The following is a 13,673-nucleotide window of genomic DNA, read 5'->3' on the forward strand; positions in this document are numbered from 1 at the left end:
GCATGACATGATTCAATGATTGGATGCTCAATTTTGGTTGTAACGATTTCACCTCTTCAATCACTGCGAACATGGATATCATTGGTCTGATGAAGAATAGGCGCTATATTTCTGCTCTAAACCAGCAAACCAATTCAGTACGAAATTGTCCGGGGCAAAACATGACTGTATCAAATTGTCCAGTGCAAAACATGACAGATGCTAAGCGGAAAAGACGTGTTTAAATCGAAAAATACATGGTGGAGTATATGTTTACTATCTTCTTGATATTTGTGTAGACAGAGATGTCTGCCCGTTGCTAAGGTTGAACTGCACAAGAGAATAGTATAGTCACTGCATGCAGTGCCATTTGAAAATAGACACAGAAAGATTGGATAGTCACTTCATGGAGTGCAGAAAAGTAGTAGTGTACTATTTATTGGCCAACACTAGGTGCTTCATTGCTTTGGTATGATTATACAATGGGCATCATTTTGCCTAAGTTAAAGTTTGTATTCCGAAAATAGTCTCGCTGTGTGATCGAGAGAAGACCAAATCATATTGCAGTGAATGTTCCTCCATCATGTGTGGTTCATTCTCATGGTTACAACTATTGGTGAAACCAATTACGTTCGCAAGAGGAATTGTAGACTTCACAAACAAATTTGTCTTTCACTCTGTACTGAATGTTGGCCAAGAGAAGCATCCACGTTAGTAGGAAGAACATGTGTTTTTTCTAGATCTTTGCTTTTGGAGCTACATATTTGTATATGATCTATGAATCCTTGAGATACATTAACATGTTGATCTTATGTATGGGAATCGTACTAGTTGGTTTTGAATTTGGGCTACTAATGTGAACATATTACAATGCCAGGCCTGTGAGTCTCGTGTGAACATTTCGAATGGATCGGCTCTTAGTGTTGTGCATCGCATGATCCTTATTTCTGTTCGCTCAGTGTTTACAAGTTACTGATCGATCACTAGCTAAACTAATAATGCGCTCCTGGCAGTTTTAGTTGCGACCAAGATCCAAAGTGGCAGTTTTTTGAATAAAAATGCCAACCTCTGAAGAAATTAACAAGCTGCTCTGAAGAAAATGCCATGCGAATCTGAAGAAACTGCCAGCAAAAACATTAGCAAATGCCTTATCTCCCAGCGAACATTCATTAGCTAATGCGATCGTACACATACACCATCCGACCTACTCAATCCTACACTTACACTATCCGACCTACTCGATCCTACACGGATAAATAGCGGATCACGCACGTCCTACCTCCTTTCCGGTTTGCAGGGCTCAATTCAAAAAACGACCTACTCGATCCTACACGAATAAATAGCAAATCACGCACGAACTACCTCCTTTCCGGTTTGCAGGGCTTAATTCAAAAATCTCACCAACCTACTTATGCATTGAATTTCGTTGACCACAATGACCGTCACGTTTCCCGTGACACGCTGGTTCACCTACCTTCTGCCGGATGTGGATCCTCTGACTTTGTAATCCCTGCCATACCCTGCCACTGAGTCCTGACAGGTGGGCCCCATGCTCTGTGCGACCCATGTGTCAGTGACTCAAAGGTAGGCTAGGCCACAATAGGGGATCCTCGTCCCCTTCCGCCTATAATTACAGTTTCCCGGCCTTCTCCGGTGGGACCATCACCAACTCGCCCTATCCTCATAAGCCCCCACCGGCCCGACGTTGCTCGCCACTTATCCTTGCTCTCGCCACGTCTGCCATGCCCCCTCCCGTCCGCGATAGGCGACGCTGGAGCCGGAGGCGGTCACCGCTGGAACTAGTGTTTGATTTTTCACCGGAAGGCATACGGAGGGAGGAGGCATTCTATCGGTCTTTAGATGGCAATGCGGAGTATGAGGAGTTGTTGGAGCGCGACCACCTGGCGGAGGAGCAGCGTATCACCGATTTGCGCCGCTAGCGAGACATGGAGCAGCAGCGCACCGACGCTCTGAGTCGCGAGCAGAGCGCCTGCAACTGGGCCGATTACGTGGAGGCCGACACCCGGCAAATAGCCCTGGAGTCTGTCAGGCACGCACGCGTTCGTGATATCGAATTTTAGTACCAGCTCATCAAGTGGGTTTCCCGCTTAGAAGCAGAAGCTTCGGTGGACCACGCCGGCATGGAAAGGGACAACGCGCGCGAGCAACGCGCCCTATCGCACCTCTGACAAGTCCGATGCGAGGAGGAGGACGCCGGTGCCAACGTTTAGCATGTACCGCAGATGGCGGCCGACATCGTCTAGTTAGCTAAGAGTAAGTTAGTACTTGTATGGTACTAGAGTATTAGTGGGAGCAGATAGTTAACTTGGCTATGATGGTTGTCAATGTGGAAGTTCAGTACTCTATATCTGGATCAGACCTATTACTTTGCTCTGAATGTTGAACTTTCCGTTTGAACGTATGGAATGGGCTATTATTTTTTTAAATGGGTTGTATTTGTCTGCGACAGGTTTAGAGGCTCACTTGTGGGCCTACTAGGTTGACGCATACACAATCAGGAGATGATTGTACGTGGAGAGGATGACAGCAGGGACCCACCAAGGTCATGGCAGTACGCAAGCAAGTGCCTCCTTATTTCAAGCCAATAAAAAAATGGCTCGTCCTAATGGATTTCTGACATCTAGGTCCCATGCCATTGTCAACGTAGTCAATAACGAGAGAATTGCACAACGAGCGGCTGACACCAGGGACCCAGCAGCTCGCCTAGTTATTTTTGTTTTGGGTTAATTTGATAAATGTCACTCCAAATCTGGTGATTCCGAGAAATGATCACTCGAATTTCCAAACTTTGAAAAATGCCATTTCATGCCATTTCTAGTGGCATTTTTCAAAGTCTGGAGTGGCATTTTTCAAAGTTTGCAAATTGAAGTGGCGTTTTTCAAAGTTTGCAAAAATTGTAGTGGCATTTTTCAAAGTTTGGAAATTGTAGTAGCATTTTTATGAATCACCATAATTGGAGTGGCATTTATCTAATTTGTTATTGAGATGGAAGCAGGGTGTCAACTGGGCTGAGCGGGGCACTCTGGCTTGTCAAGACGGCCTTTTCTTGTATGTTTACCACAGACCAGCCTAGTAGTTTTTTTCTTTCTGAAAATGGCTAGCCCAATTTTTTTGTGATTTGTCAAGTAAGTTGCTTTGTCAGGCCTGTTGGGATGCAAATCTTTCAAGACGAGGAGAGCTTCATTTGGCTGGCCGAGAAAATGGCCTATCAGTAATGAGAAATGGGCCGTACATTTTTAAAACACATCAAACCGGCAATTAGTTTCAATTTTTTTTTCAATTCGAGATTTGAAATTGCATTGATTTTTATGCGTGGACAATTTTTTGGATTTGATTTTGATATACATTTATTTTTTAAATTAGTTTGAATGTGACTCGAAATTTTGGGATTAAAAACAATTCGGACCGCACCGAAATATGCAAAATTTCATATAATTTCTTAACCGTGGCCACAATATGGGTTGTAATGCTAACAAAAAGAATATGGGCTCCAAAAAACCTTAAGAATTAGCAAATGGGCTGTAAATTATTAGAAATAATGGCGGATGAGCTGTATGTTGTTTTCCACAGATTTGAGGCTTTCCTAAAAAAGGTTGACGCACAAGTAGTGACTGTTGGATGTCCATCCAACGGCCGTCGCGCTTCTTCAATCTCTACTCCTCCTGCTCTAGCCGCTCAAACAAGTGCCGGCGGGACTGCCTGCTCCCTCCTCCCGCGGCCATCTGTGCTGCCGCACAGGCCTCACCGCCCCACAGTACTCCCATCGCTGGCCTAGCCATCCCTCTACTCACCCACACCTACTGTTATTCGCCGGTGACAGCAGACGAACCAGTAAACCCTCATACAATCGTACTCCCCTCCGTGTGGGAAACAACTGCCGAGTCTTTCCTGGCTCCATGTCATTCCCTTCCTAGTATTCGCCATCGTCCACAGCTCAGTGCTCTCTGCGCGGCGTGGTCAATGTGGTCAACGACCTACATGCATCTGAAGTGGACTGTACGTGGAGAGGCTGACAGCTGGGTCCACGGCCGCATGCAAGGAAATGCCACCTTATAATGCGCAAAATAATGATTCTCCACCTGACATCTAGGACCCACCGAAAGTTCCTCTGTATTTCGTGAAAAGAATGTTCCTGCTGCTGACAGCTTGGACCCACCAGCTATATCTTCGCACGCAAGAATGTGCTCCTTATTACGCATAAAAAAATGAATACTCCCTCTGCTAGTTGGGACCCAACATAGTGAGAGGCTGACTTGTGGGCCTACTAAGTTGATGGGGATGGAGGGCTTTGTCAACTTAGTCAATATGAACGATTCTAGCTACAGTGACCGTACGATGTCCATCCAACGGAGGTAGTGCTTCTTCAACCTCTGCTCTTCTTGCTCCAGCCGCCCAAAGCACCATCGGTCGTGCCGCCTGCTCCTACCTCCCATGGCCGGCTATTCTGCCGCGGAGGATTCACGCCCCTACTACTCCCACCGTTCGCCAGGCCATCCCTCCACTCAACCACACCCCCTATTATTCTGCGGCGATAGCAGCCTCACAACGCAACCGAACCAGTGAATCCTCGTACTCCTCTCTGCGTGGGCATCCACTGCCACGTCTTCCCCGGCTTCGCGTCATCCCCTTCCTAGGCCTCGCCCTCGTCCACTGCCTTGGTGCTCCTGGCGCGGCGTGGTCAATGTGGTCAACGATCGACTTCCATCGAAAGAGTATTGTACGTGGAGAGGCTGATAGCTGGGTCCACGTCCGCAGCAAGGAAGTGCCTCCTTATTACGTGGAAAATAATGATTCCTCCACCCGACAGCAGAGGCCCACCGGACGGGCCACCATATTTTGTGAAAAAATGTTTCCCCCCTAACTGCTCGAACTACCAGCTACATCTTCGCACGCAAGGAAGTGCGTCCATATTACGGGCAAAAAATTGATTCTCCCCTTGACTCCTGGGACCCACCAGCTACATCTTCGCACGTAAGGAAGTGCCTCACAGTCGGGACCCACCTGGACGAAGCGTACGTAGCGTTATCATTCCGGCCGCGAATGTGTATGTACATACTGGTCGATGTAGAGGCGATCATGTAGCATGTACACATACGTACATTGTCCATGGTGCAAGAAAAAAAATACGGCCACGTACGTACATACGGGCGTGGTCTCAAACGCCTACTCGCGCATACGTGCGGCCAGGGCTCGTGTACATGGCTGGGTCAGAACGGATAAACTGCATTGTTGTCGTGTTCATGGGGAGGTAACAGAATGCGTCATGTTCATCGGGAGTCAACGGAACACTTGTTGTTCATCGGGATACAACCGGCTTGGACGGAACAACTGATGGAACGAGGCATGGCATACCGCAAAATGGATGAAATGACCTTGTGTTCGACCGGCAACGGTCGAACGGGATCTAGTTCATCGGGAGGGGTCTGGCGTACCGCAAAACAGAGGAAACGGACTTCTATTGGACCTCCTACGGTCGAAACGGGGTCCTGTTGATCGGGAGGGGTGTGGCGTACCGCAAAATGGAGGAAGTGGACTTGTGTTGGAGCGCTACGATCGAAACAGGGTCCTGCTCATCGGGAGGGGTGTGGCGTATAGCAAAACGGGACTGCACAGGATACTGTTCATCTCCACCGTCGACCTCCTCCAACCTCCACGGGGCTACTGTTCATCCACCGTCGACCTCCTCCAGCCTCCAACTGCGACTATTCATCCACGGGCTCCTGTTTATCCAGCCTCCACCGCTCCTCCACCGACTACTGTTCAACCAACCCTCTCCACGGGGTCCTGTTCAACCACCCCTCCACGGGCTACTATTCATCCAGCCCTCCACCAGCTACTGTTCAACCAGTCCTCAACCGGCTATTGTTCAACCTTCCCTCCACGGGGTCCTATCCATCCAGCCCTCCATGGGGGCCTGTTCATCCATGCCCAACCGGCTCGATCGATCGTGGTCCTGTTCATCGAGCGGCAACACCATGGGGTCCTGTTCATCCAACCCCCCCACCGGGAACTGTTCATCCACCCCCTCTGCAACAACGCTCACTGTTCTTCCAGAGCAGCATTGATCGTCTTCTGTTAGCAGCAGTAGCGAAGGAATCGCTCGATCGCTCGGGTTGAGTAATGCATAGCCTGCAGTGCAATTGCTCGGGTTCAGTTAGGCGATGACTTGCTCGGGTTCAGTTAGAGCCCATGGCCTCTCACCCACGTGCGTACGTGTACGAGAGAAACACGCATCGCTCGGCCCCTGACCACCCACCATAACCGGGAACTCCCTAATATTTTCCTCGCCCTCGCTTCTACCATGGTTTTTTTCGGCATGGACGGCCCAAAGAATGTCATGCAGCTACGTCTCCAGCCCGCCCATGACGAAAATCCCATTTTCTGTCATGATTTTTTGCCATAGAAGTAGGAGCCCACCACATTTATGATGATACCGGGTTTTGTCACAATTTTTGTCATAGAAGTGTCATAAGCATGACAGAAAAAAATTCGTTCGGCCCAAAATGTCAGGGATGTGTCTTTTTTTTGTAGTGTAAATCACGAACGATTCGTAGTATGACACTAAGTCACCGGATCGCTGACCTACTCTCGCTTATCATGACAGTCAGTTTTTGGCTTTCACTTTTGAGGTACTTGACTAGACGAACCAGAAATACAATCATAGTAGTTCTCCCTTTACTACCTTAGCTGAACTTGTAGAACGTAAGGTGGCAAACACAGGAGCCGATCAACCCAACTATGGACCAAAGACATGATTCGGTGCCTATGCATATAATGCCATATTCGGGACACTGAAGAGTTCCCTATATGTGTTCGAACTTCAGAATTTTGCGGGGCCGAATACAACCCCTGGTATGAAGACCATGTCAAGACACGTATGTCAGTTAAACGTAAGAAAGAGCGCAGATGACAAGGAAAAATCCATAACCCAACCAAGAAGGTGATAATCATCTGTGCCCTTTATATCTTTATTGATATGTCGATGACAGGCAATGTCGTTCAATATTAAGGTCATATTACATGCCCAAAGAAAAAAAGGAAAAACTTACATAAGGGAAAGTCTAACACAGGGCCTAACAATCATAGTTCAGAAAAGAAACTCTAATGATGCCCTGCCGCACGCCTGCGCCTTTTCGCCTCAGTAGTGAGTCCTTTGAGAGGAGTATTTGATGGTTGGGAATGCGCCAGCCTTAAAAGGATCTCCTGCCACAACCATCTTGCAAATATGGCTCTTAATGAACCTGCGTTAAAAGAAAAAATATATGCGGTCCAACTATGGTCAAGCCGTGCGATGGACCTCTTCCGCAGTGTGCCTCCGACGCCACCCAAGGTATTTTTACTACATAATTATGTATGCGCGGTACATAAGCCACGACATGGTGGGGCGATCGGTGGAGGCCGAACTGCTAATCCATGTCCGAATCTGCTGATTTATCGCTATTATGTGCGGACCGGACTCGTTTGGATATGCCATTGGCTTTATTGGCCGGTGAACTGTTCGGCTTGATAAGGCCGCTATATACTTCAGCTGCAAGGGTCGTGATGTGCTCTTCAGTACGGAGTGAGCGCTCCATTTTACCATTGACTGTAATAACACCACGAGGTCCAAGCATTTTGAGCTTCAAGTAAGCATAGTGCAGGACTGCATTGAAGCGGGCAAAAGCAGTTCCTCTGAGCAGTGCATGGTAGCCACTGCGAAGAGGGACAATGTCGAAGATTAACTCTTCACTGTGAAAGTTATATGGAGAGCCAAATACTACCTCCAGTGTGATTGAGCCCGTACAACGGGCCTCCACTCCCGATATCACACCTTTAAAGGTAGTGTATTAGGCTTGATTCATGATGGTTCGATCCCCATCTTACAGACAGTATCTTGATAGATCAAGTTGAGACCGCTTGCTTCGTCCATAAGGACTCTAGTGAGGTGGTATCCTTCAATGATTGGATCAAGAACCAGGGCGGCTGTCGGTGTCAAAACTGGCAGATCTCGAGTTGGGGGTCCCGAACTGTGCGTCTAAGGCTAATGGTAACAGGAGGCGGGGGACGCAATGTTTACCCAGTCGGGCCCTCTCGATGGAGGTAATACCCTACTTCCTGCTTGATTGATCTTGATGATATGAGTATTACAAGAGTTGATCTACCACGAGATCGTAGAGGCTCAACCCTAGAAGCTAGCCTATGGTTATGATTGTTCTTGTCCTACGGACTAAACCCTCTGGTTTATATAGACACCGGAGGGGGCTAGGGTTACACAGAGTCGGTTACAGAGAAAGGAATCTTCATATCCGAATTGCCAAGCTTGCCTTCCACGCAAAGGAGAGTCCCATCCGGACATGGGACGAAGTCTTCTACCGTGTATCTTCATAGCCCAACAGTCCAGCATATGCATATAGTCCGGCTGTCCGAGGACCCCTTAATCCAGGACTCCCTCAGTAGCCCCTAAACCAGGCTTCAATGACGATGAGTCCGGTGCGCAAATTGTATTCGGCATTGCAAGGTGGGTTCCTTCTCCGAATACTCCAAAGTAGATCTTGAACATAAGAATCGTGTCCGGCTCTGCGAAACAAATTCCATATACCACCATGGAGAGCATAATGTTTTCACAAGTCCAATCTGCTAACAGTTTTTGCAACACGACATTACGCCATCATTCGGCCATTATTTCGAATCATTTTTCTGGCCTGCTGCTCCACGCTTCGCGAGGCGGTTTTATTGGCACGTCTTGTCGAAGTGGAGATCGAGTCCCCTTATTGCGGGATTCTCATCAACACAGGCGTGGGTAACCCAATCATCCCATTGGTATGATTCCTTGGGAATAGGCATGTTTTAAGGCCACGTAGGGGACGTTTGATATTCATCATCTTTATAAGGAGGCCGAGACCCGCCTTTCCCCTCCACGCTACTCCCTCCTCCTCCATCCCAAGTTCCAACAACCAAGGCTTAACGAGTCACTTCAAACCTCGGGCCATGTCCGGATCCAGCTTTCTAGGCCGGTGGACGGCTTCCTCTGTCACCGAGGAGGATATCATGAAGCTCAGGGAGGCGAGGTATTTGACCGCGGAAATCCTTCACAGGCTTCCTGCACGAGGGCAGGTTATCCCGACTCCTAGGCCTAATGAGAGGGTCGTATTTGTCCCTCACTTCCTCCGGGGGCTAGGTTTCTCCCTTAATCCCTTTGTTCGAGGGCTCATGTTTTACTACGGACTAGATTTCCATGATCTAGCTCTGGACTCCCTCCTTCACATCTCAGCATTTATCATCGTATGTGAGGATTTCCTCCGTATCTCTCCACACTTCGGCTTATGGATCAAGACCTTCGATGTAAGGCCTAAGATAATAGAAGGGAGACACGCAGAGTGTAGAGGTGCTTTGATAAGAAAATCAGCCGACATCGTCTGGCCAAAGGGTTCTTTCACTACAACTTCTGGCCTATGGCAACGGGAGTGGTTTTATATCACGGAGCCCCAGGCACCAAGTGGGTGGCTTCACCCGCCTTCTCATCCGGCCATCCGCCATAGCTTTCATCGTGGATCAACAAGGGGCTGGATTGGGGATCGCTAGATGAAGTTCAAATACTACAAATCCGCATTCGAGACCTTATTAAGAAGGACATCGACCTCGTCAAAGTAATCCAAGTTATGTTAGTCCATTGGGTCTTGCCATGGCAGCGCTGACCTCTCCGTATGTGGGAGTTCAATCCAGAAGGACCGCGAACCATTCAACGCTTCTTTGCCACAACGCTCGAAGGGATGTATGAATTAGTCTTTGGGTCACGAAAAAGGTATTCGGACACCACAGAGGATGCAGGCCTCGACTGCAACCATCCAGATTGCCCGGTAAGTACTCAATTTCCGAACACGTTTTTAGTTTAAGTTTCTCATAACAAAACTGAGAAAAACATACTCTGCCAGGATGGATAAAGAAGGCGGAGAGGATCAGGTGTTCGGCCCCTCTTCCCGAAAACCCAGCGGACCCAGTGTTAACCAGGATGCTGGCTCCGGCACCCTATCAAGTGCCGTTGAGGGAAGAAAAGGATAGGAGTGGAGAGACCCAAAGTGGCCTTCATACCGGAGGCGCGTCACGCACCGTATGCGGGGAAATCGGAACTCCCGTGTCATAGGATGATCAGGGAGGAGAATCTGACATTCCCTTCCCCCACGGGAAGAAGAGAGCCGCCCCTGAAGATCTGAAAGTAGAGCCCTCCAAGCGAGGGAAGAAATCCCTATCATGGGGCGCGGATTCGGGAGGCGATATTGCCGCACAGTGCCCACAAGGGGGCCAACCTTTAGCCGAACCATAAGTGAACAAAGGTGTTTAATAAGCATACCCCGTTCTTTTCCCGTTTGTGAGGGTAATAGTTTGAAACGTATGTTTTGAAGTTCGGCCTGTAGCCTCCCTCAACAATCTTCGTCCTCGGGGGATCTTCTTCCGGAGATGATGGAGAGGGAAACGCCGCCTCATACTTCCCCGCCACATAAGGCGGACGACCCCGAGGTGTCGTCCCGGAAGATCTCTCCCGATCCGCGAAGGACTGCCAGGCCGGAAGATGACTCTTCGGTCGCCCGAGGTCCGGGCTGTTCGACTCCTAGAGAGACCAACAACCAAAATCCTGGACTATCCGATATACAACCGGACATATGGACGGGTCTTCTGCGGCAAGCGCCTATCTCAAAGGAACATCGTACCTTAATGGGTATGGTGATTGAGAGAATTTCATCCGCAAAAAGCAGATTGAATGAAGCCTTTACGAGCCTGCTAAGAGGCTTTGAGGTACATAATGTAGCCTCTCTTTTTTGTACCGTAAACGCAATGTGCACTGTTTATAGATAGTAGCCCCTGAGACTCTGGTTTCCCTCCGAATGGGATGATCAAAGGATCAAAAGATAAATATGCTCAGGTGATAATTTTGCTAATTTGTACACAGACGGCTGCACCCCCGACCACTGCCCGGGCTGCCCAATTTCCCGAACTGAAGCGGCAACTTGATGTAGCGGATGATGACATCATGCTCGTGAACAATCGGCTTGATGAGGCGAAAGGTATGTATTTTGGGCGGTTAGTGAGTATAAATAGGAGCATGATGCTGGAATTTATAGTATGCTTGACTGCAGATGGTGCTGCCGCCGTGGAGACCCTTCGGGCTGAGCTTGCCCGGGCCAAGGAACAAGACAAGATAAGCAACATGGCTGTCGAGAAGGCAGTTGGTGAATTAAAAGCCAAACAGGCTGCTCATCACCCGAGTGAGGAGAAAATATCCAACATGGCGCTTGATCTAAGGGATGCCGCTAGCCAATACGCACTTCTCGAGAAAGAGACCAAAGAAAAAAACGGTTGACCTTGAGAAGGCCTTACAAGCGGCAAAGGAAACCCGGTCAGAGGCCAGAGGGGCAAGGGAGGAGATCCGGCAAGCCGGGGAGATCGCGGCTAGGTAGCCCATTTTATTACGAACTAAGTTCGGTGATCCAAAGTATGCCCCGCTTGATCAAATGTGGAGTTCTCCGAACGCATATTTGGACTTATCAAAGAGTGCTTCTGATGTGACGCAGTTTTTCTAGGCCCAAGAAGGCCATGAAGAGGAACGGCTTTTCTGGTCACAGTTTAGCATGACAAGGCATCCGCTGCTGCTGAATGAGCAGATGGCCGAATGGGCCGAGCTCCACAGGATATCCGGACTTGCCATGAAGGCTGTCGTGGACCGGCTGTGGCCTGGGGGACCAACCGCGAATATTTATTTTGGTTTAGTGCAGCAACTTGTTTGTGCGGTGTCGCATATCGACGCTGTCAAGCGGTCCACGTGCATAGAAGGTGCATGGATGGCCCTTGCCCGCGTGAAGACGTATTGGGCGAAGATGAAGGCCACCGACATTGCAACAGGGGTGATACGTCTCCAACGTATCTACTTTTCCAAACACTTTTGCCCTTGTTTTGGACTCTAACTTGCATGATTTGAATGAAACTAACTCGGACTGACGCTGTTTTCAGCAGAACTACCATGATGTTGTTTTATGTGTAGAAAACAAAAGTTCTCAGAATGTCCGGAAAATCCTCGGAGGCACTTTTTGGAAAATATAAAAAATACTGGAGAAGGAATCAAGACCAGGGGGCCCACACCCTGTCCACGAGGGTGGGGGCGCGCCCTCCCCCCTGGGCGCGCCCCCTGTCTCGAGGCCCCCCGAGGCTCCGCTGACCTCAACTCCAACTCCATATACTCCGTATCGCGGAGAAAAAAATCAGAGAGAAAGTTTCATCGCGTTTTACGATATGGAGCCGCCGCCAAGCCCTAATCTCTCTCGGGTGGACTGATCTGGAGTCCGTTCGGGGCTCCGGAGAGGGGGATTCGTCGCCGTCGTCATCATCAACCATCCTCCATCACCAATTTCATGATGCTCACCGCCGTGCGTGAGTAATTCCATCATAGGCTTGCTGGACGATGATGGGTTGGATGAGATTTACCATGTAATCAAGTTAGTTTTGTTAGCGTTTGATCCCTAGTATCCACTATGTTCTGAGATTGATGTTCCTATGACTTTGCTATGCTTAATGCTTGTCACTAGGGCCCGAGTGGCATGATTTCATATCTAAACCTATTATGTTTTCATGAATATATGTGTGTTCTTGATCCTATCTTGCAAGTCTATAGTCACCTATTATGTGTTATGATCTGACAACCCCGAAGTGACAATAATCTGGATACTTCTCGGTGATGACCGTAGTTTGCGGAGTTCATGTATTCACTTTGTGCTAATGCTTTGTTCCGGTTCTCTATTAAAAGGAGGCCTTAATATCCCTTAGTTTCCACTAGGACCCCGCTACCATGGGAGGAAAGGACAAAAGATGTCATGCAAGTTCTTTTCCATAAGCACGTATGACTATATTCGGAATACAGGCCTACATTACATTGATGAATTGGAGCTAGTTCTGTGTCACCCTATGTTATAGCTATTACATGAGGAATCGCATCCGACATAATTATCCATCACTGATCCATTACCTACAAGCTTTTCACATCTTGTGTTTTGCTTATTTACTTTTCCGTTGCTATTGTTACAATCACTACAAAACCCAAAAATATTACTTATGTACCGTTACCTTTATTATCATATTACTTTGCTACTAAATACTTTGCTACAGATACTAAGTTATCCAGGTGTGGTTGAATTGACAACTCAACTGCTAATACTCAAGAATATTCCTTGGCTCCCCTTGTGTTGAATCAATAAATTTGGGTTGAATACTTTACCCTCGAAAGCCATTGCGATCCCCTACACTTGTGGGTTATCAAGACTAATTTCTGGTGCCATTGCCTGCGAGTCACTTGGGATTTATATCTGTTGATCACTATGAGAAACTTGAAGGACGAAAGAACCAAGATTTTGCCCTCAACTACGAGGGGAGTGATGTTTACTACACAACCTTCTTCTTGTAGACGTTGTTGGGCCTGCAAGTGAACAGGTCTGTAGGACAGTAGCAAATTTCCCTCAAGTGGATGACCTAAGGTTTATCAATCCGTAGGAGGCGTAGGATGAAGATGGTCTCTCTCAAGCAACCCTGCAACCAAATAACAAAGAGTCTCTTGTGTCCCCAACACACCCAATACAATGGTAAATTGTATAGGTGCACTAGTTCGGCGAAGAGATGAAGATACAAGTGCAAAATAGATAGTAGATAAAGGT

The sequence above is a fragment of the Triticum aestivum genome, chromosome 3B (genome assembly GCF_018294505.1).
Source record: "Triticum aestivum cultivar Chinese Spring chromosome 3B, IWGSC CS RefSeq v2.1, whole genome shotgun sequence".
Taxonomy (NCBI): Eukaryota; Viridiplantae; Streptophyta; class Magnoliopsida; order Poales; family Poaceae; genus Triticum; species Triticum aestivum.